Source organism: Myodes glareolus, chromosome 7 (assembly GCF_982192425.1).
Source record: "Myodes glareolus chromosome 7, mMyoGla1.1, whole genome shotgun sequence".
NCBI lineage: Eukaryota > Metazoa > Chordata > Mammalia > Rodentia > Cricetidae > Myodes > Myodes glareolus.
In genome coordinates this window covers 93,875,982-93,900,248 of record NC_142032.1, presented here as the reverse complement: position 1 = coordinate 93,900,248, position 24,267 = coordinate 93,875,982, and the positions used below count along the sequence as shown (strand labels likewise).

Genomic DNA, 24,267 nt, shown 5'->3' with positions numbered 1-24,267 from the left:
TTTCCTCATGTTTAAAACTGGGAAGCTAATAAGTTTCTCATCAGAATGCTGGGTAAATGGGTCACTATATGTAAGGGTTTCACCATGTGTCTGATGGGCAGTGAGTTCTCAGTATAGTTGACACGGTGCTTGGTCAGCTTGTCCTCATCTCTAGTGGGGATTCCCCGGGGGATCTATGGGGAGATTGATTTCAAATGTCGTCATACTGTATGACCTTTTGAGATTACCCAGGTTGTCTGCTCACTTAATTTCATTAAACCAAAACAAAACAAAACTCTGATATTTGAAGATAATCCTACGTAATAATACTTGTGACTCAGAGTAATTAGGCACACTGGGTCAGTGATCCGTATAAATAGTTGAATTTATTATTATGTTTATATAACCAAATGACATTTTAAGATGGTCTTTTTTGTTGGTATTCTTTGGTGTTTATCACATATCCATGCCATTGCATCTTTGTTATGGGCACCATCTAATCCCAAATGCCTGCCCTGGGAGTGACTCACATAAAGAGACAAAAATAGGAAAGAAATACGTTCAATACGACATTTGGGAAGCAGAGGAGGGGAGGTGGGAGACGGTGTAAGAGGGGTTTCCTGGTTGACGTCACCTAGAACTGAATTGTAATGAGGTAAGAAGGGGTTTTAGTCTCTAAATAATATTTTCAATACATTTTCTTCTTGTTGTTTTGTTTTGAGACAAGTTCTCACCATGTAGTCCAAGCTGGTCTCCAACTTCCGGCCTCCTGCTTCAGCCTCCTAAGGGTCGGAATCACAGGGGGACATTACTATATCTGACTAGGAAGTACTTATTGTGGGAAAGGCAAAGTTAAAAATTTCCATTGCCTTAGTGTTTTTAATCTGTTAAATAAAAGATTAACTGATCTTACCTTATGCAAAAAAAATAATAATAACTACCCTTCCGGAGGACCTGAGTTCAATTCGCAGCCAACCATAGGACAGCTCACAGCTTCAGTTCCAGGGGACCCAACCCCCAAGGCAAAGCACCAATGTACGTGAAATAAGAATAAAAACATTGAAGTATGGCCTCTTTATGATGTCTTCCATTCATCCATCAAATCATTCATATATTCATCAACACAGCCTCTACCCACCCATCCATCTGTCCACAATGCTTTTTCTTGCTTGCTCACCTACCTACTTGTCTATACACATAAGGAAGAGCCAAGCAGTAATGGTCTATTACATCAACGATGGTTATTTTCAGGTGTTGTTATATTCAAGATCTTTTTCTTTGCGTGTTTTAACATTGTTTAAATACTTATAATAACTATATAATTCTTTCATAAAAATAAAAAATCATAAAAGGGGGAAATCAATGCTCCTGAATTTCCTACAACATTTGGGGTTTCTCTGCTCTTGTTACTTTCATACATCCTAAATTGTCCATAACAAGGTCTTTAGGTTCATCCAATACCTCTACTTATGGTTGTTTCATTCCTAGATTCTGCTGCAGAGTTTACACCTGGAGTCTTCAGTGCTGGGACCTTGAATGGCAGGCTGTTGCTGACCTGATGGGAGACATAGGGCTGAGGGGAGGCATAGGCTGAGAGGAGCCATAGGCTGAGGGGAGCCATAGGCTGAGGGGAGGCATAGGCTGAGGGGAGCCATAGGCTGAGGGGAGCCATAGGCTGAGGGGAGCCATAGGCTGAGGGGAGCCATAGGCTGAGGGGAGGAATAGGCCGAGGGGAAGAATAGGCTGAGGGGAGCCATAGGCTGAGGGGAGCCATAGGTTGAGGGAAGGAATAGGCTGAGAGGAGCCATAGGCTGAGGGGAGGAATAGGCTGAGGGGAGCCATAGGGCTGAGGACAGGGATGCAGGAGAAAATTTGAGTCCCTGGCATTTGTTGCCTTGCTTATGAGAATATCAAGCCTAGAGGGAAGAATAGCTTGTATTGAGCCACCCTATCACAAACATCTAAATCAATCAATTTCCTTCCTGTAAAAAGTAATCTTTTCCTTATTAGACATTTGTGAATAAGGGAAAAAGAAAGGTGGGTTCTCACGTCCTTAGACTTGACATGGGAATGGGACAATAGAGAGACCATCAGGAAGTGCAGAGGAATTAGGAACACATCCCCTTCACCTTTGAGCATCTGGTCCTGTTTTCCTACTAGATTCACGGAATGGACATCTATAGGAACTCCTAGACCCTTTAGAAGCATCTAGAACGTGCATTGCAGAGTGTTCAGAGGAATCCGTGTGGGCTGACCCTATGTGGGGTTTGGGTGGTGTGGGAAAGATACAGAGAACTCTGGAGGCTTGTTTGCTGCATAATGGGGCGTCTGCAAGTTGGGGAAGATTTTCGCGGTTCTTTACATTTTTCCAAAAATGATGGTGCTGGAGAGGTAGAAGGGACTCTTTCAGGACCCTGGAGGGCAGCCCCTGTTCAACTCCAACAAATTGTCAGCACCACCCTTTTGGACAGCTCCATACTTCCAGCAAGGGCTACCATGTCCCCCACCAGTCACTTCCTGTCCTTGTGTGTTGTACATGACTCTCTCTCTCTCTCTCTCTCTCTCTCCCCTCTTGTCTCCTCTCCTCACTCCTTTCCACTCCTTTCCTCTCTCTCCCCTCCCACTTCTTTCTCTTCCCTCCCCTCCTTCCATCCGATTCATTTTGTTATAAGGAAGTTTCAATTCAAGTTTTATTTTTAATAGACATGATGTATAAAAAGGAATACACAGTCCAAATAAAGAATTCCTTTGGCTAAATACAAGAGTTGGAGTGATTAGTTAGAAACAGTCGAGGGATGTGTTTGTCATGGTTTAGGAATGTTTTAGAACCAACTTTAAGGACACATCATCTTACAAAATTGTTTTGGGCTATTTCCCAGTGTTAATGCAACATGGGAGGGGTTATCTGGGCACGGAAACCTTAGAATTCTGAGTATTTTTAACGGCTTAAGGCTAAAGTTCAGAGTATTTGAAATCTGGGTGTCTCAGAAAACCCAGAATTAGGACGATCATGTCCGTAGCCAGCAGTCTAGCATGAGTCAGGTGAAAAAGAGAAATCAAGCAGGAAACAGAGCCCTGTGCTGACATTGTAAACACCCTGAATAATAACAGAGTGAGAGGAAAGCTTCCCGCAGACAGGAAGAAGAAAGGTTCGAAAGCCTGCGAAGCTATCCATTGTTTTTCTTAATGGGGTGGAGCACCAGCACCGCAGTCTATAAGAGACATGTGGCCAGGCCAGCTGCTGCCAAGAGAGGCTCCTTCACCTATAGCACATGCCTCACAAAGTAGGCTTTGCCTTAGGAAGGGTCCTTGGCTAGGACTCGGGTCTCATGGAGCTCATGATGCTCTGTTTTGTCCGTGGCCCCATCTGAGCTCACAGGTGTTTATTGTGTTGACTGCAGTTCAGATGCTCACTGGCAAGGGAAGCAGAGGGGCTTGAGGGCTGGGGGCATTGGCTACCTCTAGTCAACTTCTCTTTTTCTTTAAGACAGTGTCTCACTGTATAGCCCTGGTTGACCTGAAACTTGCCACTTATACCAGGATGACCCTGAAAGGACAGAGATCTGCCTATGTCTGCCCCTAGAGTGCCCTGTTAAAGGCAGTACCCCCCGCCATGCCAGGCCAGTCTCTTTTTCCATAAGAAGAAAGATTATTGGGGTTACAGAGATGGTTCAGTGGTTAAGGCCGCATGCTGATCTTCCAGAAGGCTTTAGTTCAATTCCCAGCACCCAGGTCAGGCAGCTCAAAACTGCCTATAATTGCAGGTCCGGGTGAAGCAATGCCTCTGGTCTCGGCAGGCACCAGCACTCATGTGCACATGCTCACACACACACAGATATAATTAACAGTCAAATACATATTTTAAAAATGATTAAATCTAATCAGACTGTAGTGCTTTGTGCTTCCCACTCCTGACCCCGAGAATAGCTTCTTTACATGGTTCTAATTTTATCTATCAAATGGAATTTGTCAGCGTCTAGTTCTCAAAGTGATGGGAGGGCCTCGCTGATGCTCAGAGGAAATGGGGGTGGGGTGGGGAAGAAGAATCTGATCAGTAACTGGAAAAGGAGGAACATTCAGAAACAAGGTATTTGATGTGTTCTGAACTTCTTATGACCGCTGATTCTGGAGTTCATCTGGATAGAAAGCGAACAAGCCCAGCCAAGAACATTTTGAAAAAAGAAGAATTTGCTTTATTTGATATCAAAATCCACAATAAAGTTACAGTGTTTGAAACACAGTAGGATTGGCATGGGGCTTGACAGGTTCTTCCATTGAGCGCAGTAGAGAGTACAGAGAAGCTTGGGCTCCATGGGTGTGGTATTCCGGATGAGAGGCCAAGGGGAGGTGTTCAATATTTGAGGTACAACAGGTGCCTACTTGGGATTGCTTTCCCACACATATAGAAAAACAAATATTCAAATAGACTGTGGAAATAACACTAAAGAACAAACAAAAGAAGTTTTAGAATAAAGCTTAGCAGACTCACTCCCTTACCCAGAGGGTTAAGCGATTTCGTGGGTGCTTTAAACAGAAGATTGCACTGACCACCTCCCTCTTTCTATACACACATACATGCCTACTGCAAAGCCTAATTTATAAAGGAGAGGGAATTGACAAGAGTAGCAATAAAGTAGAATAGTTAGAACAATGCCCGGTAATAAATGTTCAGAATCCTGAATTGTTTATTTCTGGAATTTTTCTTTATATGTGGGGACCAGGGTTGAGCACCGGCAACTGAAGCCATGGAAGTGAAACAAGGGCATGGGGGACTCCCGTGAGGGAGAGCATTATTGGCCAGGCGTGGTTGCCAACCCCAGTACTTGAGGTGCAGACATCTGTGAGTCGGAGCAGCTTGGTCTACATACAGAATTCCAGGACAGTCAACCCTATCTAAATAAACAATCAAAACAACAACAAAAGAGAACAAAAATCTTGGGGTGGAAAGGACCACTGCCACATCTCAAGGAAAAGGCCGGCAGGTTTGGTTCTATAACGTGGCCTGTTGTGTAAGCTAAGGCATTGTAATTACGTTACGGTCCCACGGAAATCTCCCCGTGCCTCAGTCTCCCTTGCTCTGGATTCCATTTCTATAAGTCTCTCCAGTTCCTGAACCCTGTCAGCCTGTCTGAGCTCCTGTTCCCTGGAGCTCTTGGGTTTGGTTTTTCATCAGCCCCACCTGTGTCTCCTTCCTTGGCTGTCAGCTTGTCTCGCAGTCTATTCCCCAAATAAGAGTAGACATGGCCTGGATAAACAGCAAATTTCATGGTTAGGTGGGGGGATAGGGATGGGGAGAAGGGTTAAAAAGAAAGAAAAGCTGGGCGGTGGTAGCACATGCCTTTAATCCCAAATTCAGAGACAGAGGCAGGTGGATCTCTGCGAGTTTGAGGCCAGCCTGATCTACAGAGTGAGTTCTAGCCAGCGATATACAGAGAAACCCTGTCTCCAAAAAGAAAAAAGAAAAAGAAAAGAAAAGAAAGAAAAAGAAAAAAGAAAGAAAGAAAAGGAGGAAGAAAAGAGACAGAAAGGAAAGGCACAGTGGAGCAAAAGTGTGGGCGCATCAGGATGTCAAGGTTCCTAAATACACAGCAGCTGTCCCCAGACAGGTAAGGCTGTGGTCAGCAGAGGGAGGTCCAGGCAATTCTAACGCAAATATAAGTTGCTGAGTGGGGCTCTGAGGCCCCCTGGGCATCTGGGAACCCAAGGGCTCTCTCCCCAGAGCTCTCTCTCCAGGATCTGCAGATCTTTCCAAGGAATTGCTTAGTCAGAACAAAAGGAAATATTGCCATTCCCCAGAGTTCCTCGGAGCTGTGAAATTCACTACAACTATGTCATTGTCCTATATCTGAAAATGACCTTTGTAGCTGCCACAGTGGGGCCAATTTTCTGTCTTTCAAATGTAATTTAAACTAAAAGTCTAGATTTTGTTCACTTTTAAAATGCTCAGTTCTCCCTCCGCATAAGACAGGTTGCAGCTTAACCTGAACATATGTACGCAAGTGACATTTTACCATCTAAAGCCTTTCCTGGTCATTGCTTTTACTGAAGAGCCGGAATGCTTCCCATGCTCCCTGAGTGACATCTGGGCTCTGTCCCACCACCTAATGACATAGATTTAAGACCAAAGGCTGCTGGGTGAGGATTAGTGGTTACATGCCTCTCTGATGTGACTGTCCTCAGAACACAGACACCACGTTCTGAGTTGTGTTGGTGAAAAGGATAACATTTCTGGTAACAGTAGCGGGCGGGGTTGTAGTTTTGCTGGCAGCTATTTGAATCCTCGTGCTCATTCTCCCAATACAAGCCTCTCCCCTCAATAGGCACAACAGGACAAAATTTCCACTTCCCGCCATGGGCAGCTGAGTCCAGAATACAAGTGAGCGAACACCGGCAGGACACAAGCCAGGTCAGGGAGCAAATGTTTCTGAAGGATATCCGAGCTCCTCTCAAATACTCTCCCACACTCTCTGGGATCCTGTGGGTACTTGTATATCCTCAGATGTGCCAAACTGGAGGGTGTCTGTAACCCTCCCACCAACCCTCCCACCAGGTTCACAAACACCCGAGTAATCCGGAGGGTGCCATGGAATACGATGTTCCCGCTCAATCATTGGTCAGTTCCTAGGCAAGTGACCTTGGACGGGTGTCTAGGAGTTCCCTTTGCTTTTGTCACCTCCCTCATGATCCCATGTTTCCTCTGTGTGCTCCCTGGCCTTTTCGGAATCTCAACTTCACACAAGACTGTTTGGCATCATAACCTGATGTCCTCAGATCTTAATGTCTCGCAGAACAGTTAGAGAAAAGAAGCCACAGGTCAGTCTCCCCCTTTCCCCTGTTTATTGCTCTGGTCCAGGGGCTGCATATGCTGATGGGGGATGGGTTTCCCACCCCCTTCTCTCCTTCTTTCCCAAGGTTTTGCACGTGCAGGACAAGAACTCTTAATCACTAAGTGCCGCATTTTTCTCATAGCGATCACCCTCCAGGGCTGGGGGTTTCAAGTAAACAGTTTCTCCCACTCACTGGTGTCTTTCCAGGGACTGTCTGGACAAGGACAGTGGGGTAGCTTGAGGGGAAAGAAATCCTCATTTTGCTACCTTATTTCTTTTCATAGATGGCAGTACTTTGGGGGCTGGGATGTGTGGTGATCCCTTGGTCCCCCACACCCAGCATGGGCTGGAGGAGACCCAGGGCACATTCTTGAATCTCATGCCTCCCTCACTGGCTTCAGCTAACGTGACTCACTTTTATTCTCTCATTCAGCAGCATCAGCCGCCCTGCCCGCCCTCTCTGTGCCAGAACCGTTTCTGGGCACAGCATGACAACATGTACCAGGCTCTGTTCCTAACCTCAGGGAGCTTTCGTGCTTCGCTGGAGGAGGCAGACACACCTGGCAAACTGCAGTCCATAGCGTCTCCTTGTGCTGGGATGGAGTTCACAAAGGCCATGGTGGGAGAGCAGAGGAAGGTCCTTGATCAAGACAAGAGAACAGAGGAAAGCCTAGTGTTCTTTCTAGAAGCTGTTAAATTCCTGGCCAGAGGCAGGAGAGGACAAGGGGAGCCAGTCGGGAGGGAGTTAGCCTGCAGTGGAGCCTCTGGCCAGGAAGGGGAGTGAGAAGCCTTGCATTTATCGTTGACACTGTTTTTCTTTCTTCTGGAGAGCTGCCACGTGCCGCCACAGAGAGCATTTCACGGGTAGATGCGTATTATCGCAATGTGTTTATCTAGGAAACCAGAGCCCAGCTCTAGCATCTGTTTTGCAGCACAGCCCTGAGTGAAGTCCAATTTTCCAGTTGGGTTAATAAAAATAAAACTTGGGAAGCTGTGGGCTGACTGCATCAGGGGTTGCGTCCTGGCCTTATGCGGGGTCATGGACCCACTATGGACAACCTTGCCCTGGGAGGGAAGAGCAGTCGGCTCACTCTGAGGAACACACCTCAGAGAGGAATGACGGCTTTGGATTTTCTCTGTCTCAACCTCACATGAATTGATGGAACACTTAACTGTGGCCAGGGCACTGGTCTGGTTGTGGGGATGGAGTGAGATGCAGACGAGGACCAGAAACCTGGGCTGAGATGTGTGGAGCAGGACTAGGAAGCCAGATGGACCGGGAGGACACAGGCTTGGAAATGTTCACTCCCTTGAAGTTGATAGGAGGGGAGGGATCAGAGACTTCAAATCCATTTTTAAAAGCCAGCTCAGGGCGTTGGAGCAGGGGTGGTGGCTCAGTTGGTGAAGTTGTTGCCTTCAGGACAAGCCTGAGGACCTGACCCAATCGCCAGCATCCACATACAAAGCCAGAAATGGTGGTGTGAGCTTCTAGCCCAACTCTGTGGAGGGGATATTAGGATCTCTGTTACCTACTGGTCAGCCAGTCTGGCTGGATTGGCGGACTCCATGCCAGTGAGGGACCCCATCTCAAAAGCAAGATAGGCAGCATCCGAGGAACAACAGCCCAGGTTGTCTGCCTGGCTTTCGTGGTTCTTCATTCTCCCAGTCCTTGCAGTGGGCTCTCCACTCTCCAGATGGCTCAGTTGAGAGCACGATTATCCCCAGCTTCTGAGTCCTCTCTCTCTTGATTTCTTTTGTTCCTTATCCCAAATCATTTGTGGAAAAGGTGTTAACTGGCCCTATTTGAGGTGTGGACAGTCACTCTTGGTAACATCAGCCATGACCTGGAGTTCAGAATCACATGATAAACGTGGCTAAGGGGAGCCCACCCTGTGGCAGCATGCTGGGGTGCTCTCATTCATAGAAAGTGCTTATGGACCCAGTTGTAGACAGACTTGCTTGTATTCAGCTGAACCATTTGAACAGGACAAGGTAGGGAAACGAAGGCCACTTTGTTAAGGTCAGGAGGGCTGGACCAGGGTTCCTGCCTCTCATGGTGCTCTTCCTACTACACCCCGTTCCTCTGGTCCTGGTGTGAAGCCAGTGATTGTGAAACAGACCGCCTAGCAGCATTCCCTCGGGAGAAGCTGCAGACTGAGCAGCATTGATTAAAGATAATTTTGCTGGAGGAACTTGGAGTGAACTGGGAGCCAAACCCCAAGGGTGTGGCCAGTTGTGACCTTAGGGAAACTATCAGAAAGCCTATGTCATAGACCCTGGCAGGGTGGTCTCTCACAGGGCACAGGGTACATGGGTGAGGAGGGACTCTTGCTCTTACTTGGAAAGCTGGGGCCAGCAGTGAAGAAGCACCTTACCCGAGGCTCAGTTCACACTAGAGAGTTTGAGCCGTGCAATGGGTTTAGGGGGAGAAATCCTTCCCTTCCCTGAGGGTGGAGAAGAAGGTCCCTGAAGCAGGCCAGACAGCTTGCTTCTAAAGGATCCAAGGGGAAAAGCCAGCCTGCAACCTATTGTCTTAGTCAGTGTTCACTTTCTGTGAAGAGACACAGTGACCATGGAAACTCTTTCATAAAACTGGCTTACAGTTTTGGAGGTTTAGTCAATCATCATCACGGTGGGGAGCATGACAGCAGGCAGACGGACATGGTGCAGGAGAGGTAGCGGAGAGTTCTACATCTGGATCCACAGGCAGCAGGCAGAGAGAGCCACTGGGCCTGGCTTGGGCTTTCGAAAGTTCAAAGCCCACCCCCAGTGACACACTTCTTCCAACAAGGTCACATCTACTCCAAGAAGGCCACACCTACTCCATCGAGGCCACACCTCTATATTTTTTCAAATGGTGCCATTCTCTGGTGACTAAGCATTCAATCTGTGAGCCTCTGGGGGGGAGGTCATTCTTATTTAAACCACCACACCTTCTGAGCGAGGACCTCACTCTTACTCCTCTGCCTTGGTGTGTAAAGCTAACATTTCCCAGCAGCTGTCTGTGGCACGTATACCTTGTTGCATCGGCCTCTCTCTCTCTCTCTCTCTCTCTCTCTCTCTCTCTCTCTCTCTCTCTCTCTCTCTCTCTCTCCAGCACCTCAGGGCTGGAGTTGCTCTTACCTCCAGTCTGGAGCCCATGCCGACGGTGGTTTCACCTGTATTCCACTGGAAAACTCATTGTAAGGAGCGCTGGAGTCCTCGCTGCATTGCTATGCTGTGTGCCCACCAGCCTGAGCCCTTTCCTTCCCCTTCCAGGCGCACTTGGCTATACCCACCAGTCTTAGCCCCTTCCTTCCCCTTCCAGGTGCACTTGGCTATACCTCCCTGAACTCAGCCAGTTGGGGGCTCCAAACCCATTTGCAACCTTTGGGTCTGCTCCCTGTTAGGCATCACAGTGTTGCTCTGCCTGGCTCTCTGGCCCCTTTCTGTCATTGCTGCCAACTGGCCTGGCTGTCTGTATTAGTTACTTTTATATCACCATGATCGAATCCCCGAGAGAAGCAGTTTACGGGAGAAGGTTGCTTTGACTCTTAGTTCGGGCGCTGTAGTCCATCACGGCAGGGAAAGCCCCGGGGGCGGAAGTGGCTGGGCTATGGTGGTAGAAACTTGCAGCACAGCTTGTTCACATCTCAGTACATCAGGAGATAGAGATCTTGGGTACGGTGCACGGACCAAGAGGCTTAAATCCACCAGCTGGGCCCTGTGTATCACAGATCTTATCACCTCCCCAAGCAGCACTACCGGCTGGGAACCGAGTGTTCAAACACACGAGCGTTCAAACACACAAGCCTGGGGGAGACATTTCAGATTTAAACCCCAACACTGATGCCAAACAGACTTGCGATTTGAAGAGTCTGCCCCCCCCCCCCCACAGTTTGCAGCTGGGCTGGACTTGCCGCTCAGGTTCAGTGAGGCTCCTCCGCTCTCTTTTACTCTTTCCAGCCCTACATACTTCCTCGGTGAGTTCATTTTCTGTTTACTCTTTTATTTTTAACTTCATTGTGTATACTGATGTTACGGTTTGAGTCTGAAATATTCCCTGTTGCTAAAATTCCACTTGAGGAGAAAAGATGTAAGCAATGTCTACCCTTCTCCTAAATAGAAGGTCCCAGCAACAAGCCAAGGCACGATTCTACCGAGGTTCCTTCTGGGGAACCAATGACTTTATTTGGTTTCCTTATAGGACACGGGTGAGGGTTTCTTGCAGAGGCGGGTGCTCCTTCCCCCAGTAGACTACAGCTGAACAGCCTTACTGAGTAGGAAGGAGGGCTTCCTAGAAAGCCCCTTTCCCATAGTAGCCCCCTCCCCACTACAAACTCTTGAGCCTCCCCAAGGTCATATGCAATTAAGGCAGAGGTGCAGACAGGACGTGGTAGGGAGTAGATGGATACTCAAGTGAGGGTTTTGTGGCCCTCCTTGCCTTCCCATGAGGGGATGTAAGCAGTCAATAAGTCCAACTCCGTTCATCCTTTAGAGGAGAGTACAGCTGAATCTAAGATGGTGGTTGCTTGGCTCAAAGGACAATCCCTGGCAGTGCCCCTCCCCCCAGGGTCATATTTTGAATGCTTATTCTCACCACCGGGTATCTCTTTGGAGGCTGTGGAACCTTTAGGAGAAAAGGCACTTGGCAGATGCGGGTCACGGGGCGTGGGACTCTGCGTTAGTCCTCTCCTCATCACTGTGACTACATGCCTGGCAAAAACAACGTAAGGATGGAAGTGTCCCTTCTGGATCACACTTTGAGGGGAAGATACGGCAGCAGGAACATGAGGTGGCTGGTCATGTGTCCACGGGGAAGCGGAGATGAATACTCATGTTTCTCTTCTACGAGGACCACAGACCATGGCCCGGCGCTGCCCACACTTAGGGTGGGCCTTCCCTTTTTTGGTTAAATGGTTCTAAATCATCTTCATAGGCACATGGAAAAGTATGTTTCTAAAATGATTCTAAATACAGTTGAGTGGCCGGTGAGATGGCTCAGTGGGTAAAGGTGCCTGCTGCCAAGCCTGAACACCTCAGTTCAGTCTCTAGGACCCATATGGTGCAATGAGAGAAATGACTTACACAAGTTACAGGCATGCGTGCACGCACACACACTTTTACATATGAATAAATAAATCAATGTATAAAAAAAACCCAGCCATGTTGATAGTGAGTATTAACCATCCCGACCCCTGGGGGTTTTACCCATGATTCCTGCAGCTCTTGTGAGAGCCAAAGTCACATTTGAATTACTATGCCTTAGAGATCCATGAGACAAAAATGCCTCTGATTTGCCCATCCCCTTGCCCAAGGACGGATAGTTCCTGAAATGCTGGATACTATTATTTATGAGAGATAACAAGCCACATTTTTTTACTCCCCTATACAAATTTTCACCGGATGTGCTTGATCACACGTGGGCAGGAGGTAAATAGGCTGGAAATAGTCAGGATGTATGCTTGCCCCTGATGGGACCTCATGGAAATGCAATGGATTATGGGTTTTCCTTTTTTAGCCCTTGCCGTACTTGATTCTGGGCCATTTCAAATTGAAAGCTTGCTTCAAATTTGGCTTTGAACTGTGGTAGTGCTGTTCTTGATGTGCTCTCAGATCCATCTGCATGTGAAGGGTCTCCGCCACACGTTTCCACACTGCCATGAGCCAAGCAGCGCTGCCTTGCCTTCCCCACTGTGATGAACTGCACTTCTCCGAATTTCCCTTAAGTTGCTTCTATCCTGCGTCCTGTCACAGAGAAAAGAAAGCCACTGTGTAGGTGATGTCATTAAAAACATCGGCTAAGCCAGAGCTTCTATATTCGTGTGCCTCCTTCACTTAACGTTTAGAACACCACTATAGTTGAGTAGCAAGACAGCACAACAGCAAGTAATGACTATGGCCTTCTCTTACTCGCTCACCCCTGCATGTGGAAGGCCAGCCGGCCACGGCGTTCCTCAGAATGAGGCCTGACATGAACACCCTCTGTCCTAGTCTCTCTTCGTGTATGCAACACACGACCAAAAACAAGTTAGGAGGAAAGTGTTTATTTCTTCTTACATTTTACAGTCTGTCATCAAGGGGCACCAAGGATAGATTCTCGAGGAGAAACTGAAGCAGAGGCCTGCTCGCTGGCTTGCTTCCAGCCTCATAATCAGTTTCCTTTCTTATACCATCCAAGACCACATGTCCAGAAGCGGCACTACCCACAGTGGGCTTGGCCCTCCTCCACCAACTAGCAATCCAGAAAACGACCCACAGGCACACCCATCTGGTGGAGACAGTCCCTCAGCCGAGGTTCCTTCTTCTCAGGTGGCTCTGGCTTGTGTTCAGTTGATAGAACTGACCGGAATACCATCTCTAGGAAGATGTCCGTCACTCCCGTGTGCTCCTCCACTAGAGTCACTGTTCTCAGTTTGGATCCAGGACCTCTTATTCTGCCTGCCACTTCACCAGTCCCTTCTACTTCTTTTCCCAGAGGAAGGAGATTTCTAAGAAAGTCTATGAGAAGAGAGCCTTTTAGGGGATTTTACTTTGTACTAGATAATTGTGTAGTTCATACAGCGGATAACATGCTGGCAAACTCTCACTGGGCACAGACTTGAGGTCTCTGTGTTTGGCCATCAGTCCTAGACAAAGAGTGATGCCTGAGGTTTGATCATCAAGAGGACACTGTCTTGGGAGCACACACATTGCTTCAGCCAGCTCTATGTCCATCCACATAACAAGGTCTTCTTGTTGGGGGAAATCAGCACAGCCCAGATTGAACATAATGATGTCTCCTGGCTCCGTGACTGGCTCTTGGTCTCCTTCTGCCCATTTTTCAGACTTCTTGTCCATTTGAATGTCCTAGTTTCATTTCTTCTGCTGTGATAAAACGCCATGACCAAAAACCACTGGGGGAGGAAAGAGTTGATTTCCTGTTACAGTCTGCAGTTCATCACAAAGGGACATCAGGGTAGGAACTTGATGGCAGGAACGGAAGCTGAGATCATGGAGGAACTTACCGGCTTGCTCTCCAGACTTGCTCAGCTTGCTTCTTCTGCACCCTGGTGCTCAGACACTGTTAGTGATTGACCTTTAATCCAAGCAAACACCATTTTAGGGAGTCCAGCTGTAAAGGATTAGCGGAGTTGGGCTTATTGACTGTTTACACCTGCTCATGAAAAGGTTGGAAGGGCCCCACTACATCAGTCATCAACCAAGAAACTCCCCCTCAGGCCTACCTACAGGCCAATCTGTTTTCAACTGAGGCTCTCTCTTTTCAGATAAGGCTAACTTGTTTTAAGTTGACAAAAATTCCCAATCAACACAATTTTCTAGAATCATCTCTGAGTCTTCTATTGCAGCCTTTGCGTCTGTCTTTAAGTGGGGTTGACACCCTTCATGGCTCTGGTACTCGGCACACGCAGACTGAATTTCTGGAATCATTGCCCATCCTTTCTGAGAATCCCCATTTGGATTCCACTCCCTCTGCAGTTGGGCCAGCCTGTCACTGCTCCCTTATTACCACCGTGGGTTCCACATTTGTCACAGGTCACATTCTTTTGCAAAGCCAGTCTTGTTGCATCCTCGTCTAAGTTCAAGGTTACTGAAGTTCACACGCAACATGTTTACCTCTCTTTTCTCTCTGCATCCTTCTTCTGCCTCCTCCAGAAAGTACCAAAGACGTACACAAGAGAACCCCCAGTGCCATTTTCTCTCCTTCAAAAGACCTGTTTGACTCCTTTGTTACACAATTCTATTGTTATCAGAGACAACATTTTGGCTTGGAGTCTTTTTCAATTCTTTGGCAGTATTGGGTTTGATTTCTCAAATATCATAGTAAGTAATTTCTCTAACCACTTTCTATAGCCCAGGAGTAGGTTGGGCAGAATAAGGGAATGTAGTTGTATGCAGCTTAGGCAGCCACTATTCTCTGCCTCTCATTAAATATTCTAGAAGGTTCCATGTGAACTCATTCTGATAACATTTGGCATAAGCTGAGTTGCCTGCTTTATTGAGTTGTGTCTCTTCTGTTGGTTGGATGAGTCATTGGGAGTCCATAGACAGCAAGCCTTCTCCTCTGGAATTTGTCCCTGATGTTCCAGGGAATGATGCTGATATTGCAAAACCAAGTTCTGTCATGTAAACACGTCCCAGAGTATTGTGGGTCATCCTGCATCAGCTCATCAACCCGTGATTCAGCTGAGTCCAAGCAGCTCTGCCCCCAGCGAAGAATGAGAAAAGCGGGCGGCATTCCTCAGCCATTTGGTTTTCATTTTCCGTCTCATCATTCAGGAAGGTATTTCCTGAGTGTACTCATGGGCAAGTTTTCTCATCCAAGATCTGGAATGACATTGTCCACATTTCTGAAATGAGTCTCCAAGATCCAAGAGATGGGTCTTCCTGTAGGTACAGAGTCTATTCAGCCTACTCCCCGATTCTTAGACAAGGTTTCTATCACTTTATGTTCAAAGCTAGAATTCTCCCATCCAGCTATCATTCATCCATCCACCCACCATTCATGTATTACATATACATCATCCCTCCATCTATCCATCACCCACCCACCCACCCATCCATCCATCATCCATCCATCCATTCATCCATCCATCATCCATCATCCATTCAACCATCATCCATCCATCCATTCATCCATCATACATCTATTATCCACCCATCCATCTATTATCCATCCATCCATCCATCCATCCATCCATCCATCCATCCATCCATCGATCCATCCATCTATTCATCCATTCTATCCATCCATCATCCATCATCCATCCATTGTCCATCCATCATCCATCCATCCATCCATCCATCCATTATCTATCCATCCATCCATCCATTCTATCCATCCATCATCCATCCATTCTATCCATCCATCATCCAACCATTGTCCATTCATCCATCAATTCATCCATCATCCATTATCCACCCATCCATCTATTATCCATCCATCCATCCATCTATCCATCCATCCACCATCCATCCATTGTCCACCCATCATCCATCCACTGTCCACCCATCCATCCATCCATCCATCCATTCATCATTCATCCATCTATTTATCCATCCATCCATCCATCCGTCCATGTATCCATCTGTCCATCCATCTGTCCATCTGTCAGTCCGTCTGTCTGTCCATCCATCCATCCATCAGTCCATCCATCTGTTCGTCCATCCAGCATCCATCCATCATCTATCCAACTATCCATCCATCATCCATCCATCCATCCATCCATCCATCCATCCACCCATCCATCCATTCATCCATTCAGGAGGTCCTCGGCCATGATCTGAGACAGACAGTTGGAACGTGGTGTGAGAAATGGTTTCTTATCTCAAGGATTCTTGTTGTCTCCACCGAGCCCCATTTCTGTCTCCCAGGGCTCTCTGATGTGCCTACTTCCAATCTATAGCCATGAGAAGCAATAGTAGGGAGACTGGGAAGAAACATACAAGCATTTAATTATTATTAACGTGCATCCAACACAAGCTGGCCAAATTTTATATAGGAAATAAACAGAATAGCAAAAGAGAGCAAGAAGTTAAGAGGAAGGACTTGCTTAGAAAGGAGGTCAACATAAGCTTTATGAGGAGGTGACCCCAAGATTGAGATCTGAGGAATGTGCTAGAGGAGCAACAACAGCCACACAGCCACACAGAAGAGGAAAGAAAGAAATGTTAAAGCCAGTGATGTGGGATTCCCCTCTGTATGCTGCGAATATGCTTTATTACCATTGGTTAATAAAGAAGCTGCTTTGGCCTATGGCAGGGCAGAATAAAGCAAGGTGGAAAATCCAAGCAGAGACAGAGCAGGAAAAAAGGCGGAGTCAGGGAGACGCCATGTAGCTGCAGAAGGAGAAAGATGCCAGAATCTTACCGGTAAAACCACAGCCTCTGGCAATACACAGATTAATAGAAATGGATTAATTTACTAGCTAGGACTACGCCTGAGCTGTTGGTCAAACAGCGTTGCAGTTAATATAGTTTTTGTTTGATTATTCATGTTTGGGTGGCTGGGAAATGAAAGTACAGTCTGTGTTCACACACCTCAAATCCCAGTGCTTAGGTGGCAGAGGTAAGAGAATCAGCAGGTCAAAGTCATCCTTGGTTACATTGTATTTGTGGTGAGCCTGAGCTTCATAGTGAAATATCATCTTAAAAAAGCTAAAGCTCTCAGGGAATAAAGAAAATATGTGATAGAAAGAACAGTTGAAGACAGCCCGTGGAAGAGTAGAATGATGTGAGGTGAAGGAGGAATGCAGGAGACACCGCTGAGGCCAAATGCTAAGGGGAGCAGGGTCAGGAAGTTTCAACTAAAGGGCCTTAAGCCATGGACCATGGGGCAGTGCTTGGTGGCTTGGTCTTATGTCACCGGAGAGATGCTACTAAGTGTAGCGCAGGAAGTCCAGTTTAATGGGCAAGGGGATTTCATGCCTGACTCCCAGGCTTCTTGAACAAGAAGCCATCCGATGGAGATAGCAAGCAAGGAAGCTTGGCAGGGTGGGACCAAGCATGCAGAGATCAGCTCTGACTGCTATTTTGGACTCTCATGAACCCTCTGAGCATCTCTGGCAGATGGGGCAATGGGTGAACAGGCGATTGGTACCAAAAAGCTGCAGGCTGGGAGGTATGCTCATTGAGGAGAGGGAGGACAGCGAGAGCCTTCTCATCCCACCCCTACTAGAGTCCGGTCCCTGCAAACTTCCAGAACAAGCTCAGGAGTTGGGGTTCTCTGTCACCCTTCTTATCCGAGGGTCCCTGCAGGCTCAGGGCTGCTCGCAAGCGATGAGTCTGCTAGAGCAGGGAATTTTCCCTTTTCTGAGGACTGGCTTTTCCGAGGATTGTTCTAAATTCCATTGGTGAGTCTTTGCTCTGTCCTGGAAACAGCGCCTCCTTATGTAATCACTTTCAGAAGGTGACGAATCCCAGAAGAATGCTTCAGTGTTCAGACGTAGCCCAGGCAGAGGGCACCGCTCGCTGGTGGCTCGGAGGCAAGAGCAGAGGATGTGCCACAGGGAGAGTTGGAAATGGATGCAGGTGGCCTCTGAGTCACCAGCTCCAGCTGGGGGGAGGGTCAATCGTGGTCTTCCTCATGTTCCAGGAAGAAAGGGGATGTTGGAAAAGGAAGGGCACGTCACTTCTGAGGGGTAGAAGAACACAGCGTGCCTCTCTGGCTTCCAGGTCAGGAACGATTTCTTGCTGAGGGCTCTGACTTTGCTTCAGGGCTGAACTCTGTGAATGGAAGACTGGCTTGGCTCTTAGAGGACATGGGGTTCTGGCTGCCACCATTCTTGGCTTTAGAGGACACACTGGGGAGGACCAGGTCCTTTATGATTAGCTACTTGTCTCTGTTTACTAAACACAGAGATCCCTAAGCAACTTCTTCAGGGAGGAAGGTAACACCTGATTGTGGGTAATTACATGGTCAGGGTCTCTCTTCTCTCCATTGGATGGAATGGTGCCAACAATGGTGTTGGCAATAACTATAGAATGTTGCTGGAGGCATAGAAAGATGGTAAGATGTAGAAACAGGAGGATCACTCTGAGTTTGAGGCTATCTTGAGCAGAAGTTCAAGGGTAGCCTGGGCTACAGAGTGAGACTGTCTTAAAAAGCAAACAAAACCTAAACAATCAAACAAGGAAACAAAACCAAAAATAAAATATCAGTTTGATGGCTCTCAGTGACCTCCCTCATCGACCTTTTCTCTTCTTGGCTACTTCACATTGGGGTTGAATCCAGTCCCATCTCTAAGATGAGGCAAGACAAGAGAGGCAGAAAGTTTAGCCGTGGGCTTCTCTGGGTGCATTGCAGCTGAGAAGCAGTGGCCCTAAATCACTCTATAGGAAACCCACATCTTCCCCTTTCTTTTCTCCACCTCATGGGGCTCTCTGTTGCTGATGAATATCAAACCCAGGCCCTCACAAGCTGAGCTGTCTCCTCTTAGAACTCTTCCAGAGTTAGGACACCTCCCCTGGGCTAACATTTAGAGAATGCAGTGTACTTCAGAGTAAAACCCATAAGACTCTGTGCTTTTTGGCCTCCCTCTCCTACCTCTCTGCTCTCCCTTCTCAGTCTGTCCTGGCCATGCCAGCGGCTTGCCGCTCTCCCAGTGTGCCTCTCAGAGCTCTGCCTTTGCTGGCTCCTCTCTGAGATGCTTTCCTCTTGTAGAGACTCCTAGCCTACTTCCTGCCGCCTCTCAAATACCACTATAACTATGGCCTCTGCACACCTAACACCAATGAGATTCCTCTTCATCTGCCCCTCTGTGTCCAGTCTCCTAATGGGCTCAGTTTCTCTCCAACAAAATATTTGTATGTTTCCCATCTCTCTTGCTTGAATGTGATTGTTTCCTTTGTCGCTGCATTCCCAGCACCTAGAAGAAAACTTGGCCCATGCACACATTCAATAAATATTTGTTGAATGAGCAAGCGAGTCACTGCATGCAATGAAAATTGAGGTCTTGGTGACTGCTTAGTACTGATATGTAATCTTCAGTGTGAATGTTTGTCACTTGTGTCAACATTTTCTTTTAATCAAATCCATTTTCTAATAGCATTGCCTCATGTGTGCAAGGGACCCCCTCGGCACTGGGCACGAGCCAGGCTGTTCCTGGAAGGATTGCAAGGAACAAGTGCTCAACCTGGTACCCAGGATGATGCACTCAACAAGGAACAGATGTTCAACCTGGTACCCAGGTTGATGCATACAACAAGGAACAGATGTTCTACATAATACCCAGGTTGATGCACTCAACAAGGAGCAGATGCTCAACCTGGTACTCAGGTTGATGCACTCGAAGGACTTGCTGCCACAGAGAGAAATTCATGTTGCACCCTTGTCTGTGGATGAAGTAGAAGAAAGGGTGTATTAATCAGGTTATCCAGAGGTTTAGAACTCTGTGTGTGTGTGTGTGTGTGTGTGTGTGTGTATGAATTAAGTGTCTGAGTGCTATAGAATGCTTATATATACATCACATTCCCTAAGAATTTTCACAAGGAGAGATTTCTTCAGGGAGTTGGCAGTTGCCATTGAGGAAGTTTTTGTTTTGGGGGCAAGCTGGCAGGCTAGAGATGGAGGCAGTTTCTGTGTCATAATCTCAAGGGCACACTCCTGCTCTAACGACTTTACTTAGTCTTTGCTTTTAAAGACCGTTGGCTTATCAGATAAGGCCCACAATGTGGCAGCATGTGATCTGCTTCATTCAAGAGTCTGCTAGGGAGAATACTTCTTTTTTGCTTATTTATGTTATGGGCATGAATGTTTTGCATGCATATATATATGAGGACCATATGTGTGCCTGGAACCTCAGGAGGTCAATAGGGCATTAGGTGCCCTGGAGCTGGAGTTGCAGATATGTGTGAGCTGCCATGTGGGTGCTCATAACTGTTGAGTCATCTCTCCAGACCCGAGTCTACTGATTTAAATGCTAATTTGCACAATAGCAGTATTGAGGCTGGATCTGAGTCAACTGACCTTCATTCCCTAGCTTACAGAACTAGCTGCCTTGGGGACCTGGTCTGGCTGCAGTGTGCTAGAATTAGGAGTTGCTACTGAGGTCCTTGTGGGGTAGTGACATCAGTCTTCAGGATGGGAGGCTTTAGGGAGGGGGAGTGGGGGGTGGCTAGGGAGGGATGGAAAACTTCCCTATGGTCTGGCTTACCCCTAGTGTGGCTGGAAGTCATTGCCCATAGGAAATGGAGGTCAGAGAAGCCAAAGGGTACCTGACTGCTTACGGGCTGCTGTGCACAGAGGACTGAGGACAGCCAGGACCTGAAGGTCACCCAGAGCTCAAGGGCTCAGTGAAAAACAAGGATGCAGGAGGGTGAACTGAGCCTGTACTCATACAGAGGTCTGCCTGCATCTGGTTCCTCTTGGTGACCTTGTCCTGGGCCCACACACTCCCCACCTTCCCTAGCTACTGAAAGAGTCAGACGCTTCCTCCCTGGTGTCCTCAACCCCAGACTTGTCTCTGCAAAGCATTTTTCGAGTTGTATTAGAGTGCTGATGTCTGCCTCAGCTCCACCACCTCCAAGACACTGTGACTTCTTTAGGGACAGGCCCACCCCCCACTCCTCCCTCATCCTTGGGTCCCCTTGGGTTTGTCACAGCTAATTCCAGGTCTCTGTGGGTATCAAATAGCTAAGCCCTGAATGAGGCACTCCTGCCTGAGTGTCTGATCTTGTGTAGCCCAGGGTGGCTTTGAACTCACAAATCTGCCTCTGCCTCCCAAGTGCTTGGATTAAGGTGTGTGCCACCACTGCCTGGCCCTTTGGCTAAAAAGTGGCTCACTCTGCCCTATGATCTTCAGGCAAGCTTTATTTGTTAGATGACAAACAAAATATTGCTATGACCTCCCTCCCATAAAGCCACAATTCTGTACCCTTTGACTCCCCAAATCATTCATTCTTCTCCTATTGCTATATGTTCATTATTTACATTTGCTTATTTATGAGAATGTGTGTGTATACCATAGTGAGCATGTGGAGGTCAGTGGAAACCTTTGGGGGGATCAGTTCCTTCCTTCTATAATGTGAGTTCTAGGAGTGGAACTCGGGTCACCAAAACCTGGCAAGCACTCTTAACTGACGGAGCCATCTTAGCAGCTCTATGTGTTCAATGTTTTGAAAACAGGATTTGATATATAACTGAGATCACACAACTTTTTTTTTTCTTAACTGATTTATTTCACTTAGCTCAATGTCTTCCAGGTTTCGCCCATTTCATTTAAAATGGCAAGATCTTCTTTTAAAATGCTGAATAGTTTTATTGTACACACACAAACACACCACACACAGTCATCTATGGATGGACACTTAAGTTATTTCCATGTCTTGCCTATCATGAATAGTGGGCATGGGGATGCAGGTGTCATTGTGAGGTGATGATTTCACACCTTTTGTGTATGTGCACAAAGAAGCTATCAAATTGGAGCCTATGGCAGTTCTTGTTGTAATCTTTGGAGGTCCCTCCATGTTTTTTCCCAAAGTATTTGCACTGTTTTGTCTTTATCAGTAGTGATCAAAGGGTCTCCTTTTTCCCAATTCCTTGCTGACATGTGTTGTCTTAAGCTTTTAGATACTAACTACCCTGGAAAGTATGAGCTGGTACCCTACTGAAGTTTTGGTTGACAGTCTTCCTGATGATTAGTGATGGCAAGCACTTTCCACACCATTGGACATTTGTAAGAGAACTTCTGCCATCTTGGATTTCCTAATTCCTCACATCTACTGAAAAATCCTCCCTGGTTATTCCATGCTGTATTCTAGGAAAAGATCATAGGAAAAGCCAAACCAGGTGAAGGTGGCAGATCTGCCAGGGCCCAAGTAGCCCCCTGACACCCTCCTTACCATACTCAGCTGGGACCCACTGACCTCCAGTGTTGGGTGGGACAGGGACAATGGATCATTTATAAGCTTTCAGAGAAGGAATGTTGCTCAAGGGTCAGCAGGGAACACCTCAGGATCCAAGGGGTCCCAGGATGTGCTGTAGTGACTCTTTTTTGCCCCACCAACCAGCTCCCAAATAATCACATGGAGACTGATTATTAATTATGAAGCTCAGCTGATAGTCCAGGCTTATTTCTAGCTAGCTTTTATAACTTAAATCAACCCATTTTTATCCATCTATGTTCTGCCATGTGACTCGTGGCTGTTACCTCTTGCCCTGGATGTCTTGCTTGTTCTCTGTCTGACTGGCAACTCTGCCCTTCTTCTTCCCAGTGTCCTTTGTGCTTTGAAAATCCTGCCTAGCTATTGGCTGTTCAGCTTTTTAATTAAACCAATTCAAGTGACACGTCTTTACTGTGTACAAAAAGATTATTCCATAATATTTCATCCTTTTTTGTCTAAAAAGGGGGAAGGTTTAACTATATACAACAAGAACAATTATCAAGTATAAGAATTACATTTACAATGTCCAGTCCATTTGTATTTGGCAAATTTAGAGAAAATATTCCATTTTCTATTCTGTCTTGAGTCCAAAGTTTTGTGTCTAATTTATCTTCTGTCATAACCAAGGAAAACCACAATTAAAACTATCTAGTCTTCAATTCTATCAAAGACCCTAGAAGGATATATTACCTGGGTAAACAAGACAGTACAAGTCACTTCCAAGACTAAGAAATGATAGAGACATCTGGCTGCCTGGACAGTCACCCAAGTTCCTCTGTAACATTGGGGCATTAATATTCAGACTACAGGTCTAGTAAATTTGTGTTTCTAAGAACAGACATGTTTTACTATCATGAAAAGCCTTATGTTATTAAAATATATTAAATGCCATATTCCCTAGATCATTGAAGTGTTTGAAGACCATCTATTTATCCAAAATATATCACTGTATAATCTTAGAAACATACTTAAAATGCTACAAGTTTGATTGTTACAGATGACTACTAACCTGTATTTCTTAATTATTCTAAATGATTTACATTACATTTTTAATTGAGCTGCATAGATACAATACCTTAAACAAGAGTAGAAACAGCCAGGCGGTGGTGGCACACGTCTTTAATCCCAGCACTCGGGACGCAGAGGCAGGGGGATCTCCATGAGTTCGAGGCCAGCCTGGGCTACAAGAGCTAGTTCCAGGACAGGCACCAAAAGCTATAGAGAAACCCTGTCTTGAAAAAAAAAGAATAGAAACATATATGCAGCATGTTGTAACAAAAATGACCTCAATTTTGTGTCAATAAACAGAGATACGTACCAACATAAAATATTTGAGACTAGTTGGTTGTTTAAAAGTAGCCTTGGGCTGAAGAGTTGGCTCAGCAGTTAAGAGCACTGACTGCTCTTCCAGAGGTCCTGAGTTTGATTCCCAGCAACCACATGGTGGCTCACAACCATCTGTAATGAGATTTGATACCTTTTTCTGACATTCAGGCAGGCAGTACACTTTATACATAATAAATAAATAAATCTTTTTTTTTTTAAAAATGTAACCTCAACGATTCACCCTTTATCCCATCATTTCTAAACTGTATCCCCCATTTTCCCTTCAGAAAGAGCTCCCTGAATCTAGTCTTCTTTGTTTAGCATTTTTCATGGCCATCACCAATAACAACTTGTAACCAATCCCCCTAAATGATGACAGGCATCCATAACCCACCAGTGACCAAAAACCACCCACTGCACCTCTTGGGAATGTGAGTGTATATCCTCTAGACTGCTTCCTGTTGTCTGGGGATAAAGGCATCTTTTAGGGAAATTGAGAAAATTGAAATAATGGTCATATCCTGGGAAAATCAGCTAAAATATTTGTTGTTCAGTCTCTGTGCAATAGGAAAGCACAAGGCTTATCTGCAGTCCTGGCCAGAATATTCAACAAGGCTGGATCATCTCAGCCATCAGCACTGAAGCTGTTCTGGATGCAGAACCCCGAGGAAACTGTAACACGGGCACTCTGAGAGTCTGGATCACCTGGGCCACCCATTTTCATTGCTGTCTGATCTCCTTGTTCTGAAAACACACAAATTTTCAAAGGTAG

The 24,267-nt window shown here is 46.5% G+C and overlaps 1 long non-coding RNA gene across 1 annotated transcript in view; it reads left to right on the top strand.

Moving 5' to 3' along the window:
• The window catches only part of LOC125417121 (uncharacterized), a 70,611-nt gene that overhangs the window by 35,899 nt on the left and 10,445 nt on the right, over positions 1 to 24,267 (top strand). The window lies entirely within an intron of this gene.